The sequence below is a fragment of the Babylonia areolata genome, chromosome 18 (genome assembly GCF_041734735.1).
Source record: "Babylonia areolata isolate BAREFJ2019XMU chromosome 18, ASM4173473v1, whole genome shotgun sequence".
Classification (NCBI taxonomy): Eukaryota; Metazoa; Mollusca; class Gastropoda; order Neogastropoda; family Buccinidae; genus Babylonia; species Babylonia areolata.
Genome location: NC_134893.1, coordinates 1,733,217 through 1,735,716, shown reverse-complemented (window position 1 = coordinate 1,735,716; position 2,500 = coordinate 1,733,217). Strand labels below are relative to the sequence as shown.

Below are 2,500 nucleotides of genomic sequence, written 5' to 3'. Positions count from 1 at the left end.
GGGGATGTTCCATTAATGTACTGGCCTCTGACAGTACAGGGAGGGGATGTTCCATTAATGTACTGGCCTCTGACAGTACAGGGAGGGGATGTTCCATTAATGTACTGGCCTCTGACAGTACAGGGAGGGGATGTTCCATTAATGTACTGGCCTCTGACAGAACAGGGAGGGGATGTTCCATTAATGTACTGGCCTCTGACAGAACAGGGAGGGGATGTTCCATTAATGTACTGGCCTCTGACAGTACAGGGAGGGGATGTTCCATTAATGTACTGGCCTCTGACAGAACAGGGAGGGGGTGTTCCATTAATGTACTGGCCTCTGACAGAACAGGGAGGGGATGTTCCATTAATGTACTGGCCTCTGACAGAACAGGGAGGGGGTGTTCCATTAATGTACTGGCCTCTGACAGAACAGGAGGATTGAAAACCGTTCAATATCTGTTCCCCCATGCTGTGTGGCAGGGTGACTGGTGTGCACTGCCCTCAACGCTTCAGACTGCCCTAACTGCGTGAGGTCTGTCTCTTTCTCTCTTATACATACATACAAAATTCGGTAGTGTTATTGTAAAGTGGCTGTAACTAGACACAGTGTTGTACAGATCTTCTTCCTTCTTCTCCTCCTCCTCCTCCTTCTTCCTTAACTTTTCGGAGAGCCATTAATTAAGGCTCCACGTAGAAATATTCACCAGATTTCTTCAGGTCTGTCAGCAAAAGGTCTTCCTGCTCACTGTGCAGTGTCGTCAGTCCATCGTTTTTCATCCTCCCATTCAGTCCCCCTCCCTCAACCGTTTCTCGTGGACAGTTTTAGCAAGGCCAGTCAATCTTGTCACCTGGACATACCAACGTCATTTCCTTTTCTTAACTGATGTCAGGAAATATCAACAAGGTCCAACGTGCTGCTTTGATGGTTTGACGCACATTTTTCATTGGTGATGTAATCAGTATGTCTTACATTTATTATCTTGCGATATCACCTCATTTCCATGGCTTGAATTCGTCTTCCCGAAACCGTCATGATGGGTCATGTCTCGCACACAGGAAGATCGAATACACCAGTGTGTGCAGGAACCTGATCTGTGAATCAGGGAAATATCATCATTCCATACAGTTCTGTACATGTTTCTGGCCTGTGCTGCTTGGGGCAACGCGTCAAAGAGAGAGAGAGAGAGAGAGAGAGAGAGAGAGAGAGAGAGAGAGAGAGAGAGAGAGAGAGAGAGAGAGAGACCCTAAAGATAAATAATAAATAAAGTTATATGAAAAAAAGGTTGATCAGAAACTCGCCATGTCACATGCATCTGTCAACATTATCTGTGATCATCATTCTTTAACCATCACCATCACCATTTGGGCAAATCCATGAAAACTCAAATCAGCCAGAACTTTCGATAGATATATGTGTTATATATACGCAAGGCAAACTGGCTGAACTGCGATCACTGTTAGATAAATATCTAAATGTCACAGGTTGCATGAGGATGCATTTATCATATCTAACCGCCTGTGCTAGTGCATGAATGCCTAATTCGTAAGCGCACTTGCGCACTCGCGTGCGTGTATGTATCTGCAAGTAAATGACAGAGCGAGAGAGAGCGAGAGAGAGTTATAAGCACAAAATGGGATAATTATGGGCACAAAAAGAGAGAGTGACGAGAGAGAGGGAGAGACAGACAGACAGACAGAGAAGCACAAAATGAGATTTTTTTTTTTTTTTTTTTTTTTTACTTTGGCGCTCATCATTTTCTTTACTGTCCTAATTACTCCTATCTATCTTTATCAAACGAATAATACGTATGACTATTAAGCAATAATCATTTTGCTTTCACCCCAGCCGACTGTAAAAAACTATAAAATCTATGCGTATAAAGTTCCTGTTCCTGATATTCCAATTTAAGGTACTAAGTTTCAGTTTCAGTTTCAGTAGCTCAAGGAGGCGTCACTGCGTTCGGACAAAACCATATACGCTACACCACATCTGCCAAGCAGATGCCTGACCAGCAGCGTAACCCAACGCGCTTAGTCAGGCCTTGGGGAAAAAAAAAAAACAAAAAAAAAAAAAAAACACACACACAACCACACACACAAAACAAAAACAAACAAAAAAACAACAAAAACAAACAAACAAAAAAACAAAAAAAAAAACAAAACAAAAAAACGGGGGAATAAATAATAGATAAGCTTGCATAAATAAATAAATAAATAAATAATAATTATAATATAGAAAAAGGTAGTAGTAATAATATTAGTAATACTAATAAAATGATAATAATAAAACATAAATAAATAAATAAATAAGACAACAATGGTGATAAATAAGCAAATAAATGTAAAAAAATGAAGACACACATTCACACATACACCCACACATGCATAACAGAAATGCACCAGACATGCAGTTTCACATATATGAAAGCACAGTCAAATACATATAAACGTACATGAGCTCCAACACACACACACACACACGCATTACCGTGCACCTCCTCTACCCCCCTCCTCCA

The 2,500-nt window shown here is 40.9% G+C and overlaps 1 protein-coding gene across 3 annotated transcripts in view; it reads right to left on the bottom strand.

Annotated features, from left to right (window-relative positions):
• LOC143293126 (vitamin K-dependent gamma-carboxylase-like) overlaps nt 1–2,500 on the bottom strand; it is a 133,252-nt gene that overhangs the window by 80,120 nt on the left and 50,632 nt on the right. Inside the window, exon 1 of one of the 3 annotated variants that reach the window (XM_076604037.1) lies at nt 731–810. The exons of 1 other annotated variant lie outside the window; for it this stretch is intronic. The gene's annotated coding sequence lies outside the window, so the exon portion shown is untranslated. Of the gene's footprint in view, nt 1–688; nt 811–2,500 lie in introns of those variants that run through there. One more of the 3 variants, XM_076604039.1, reaches the window with a different exon arrangement.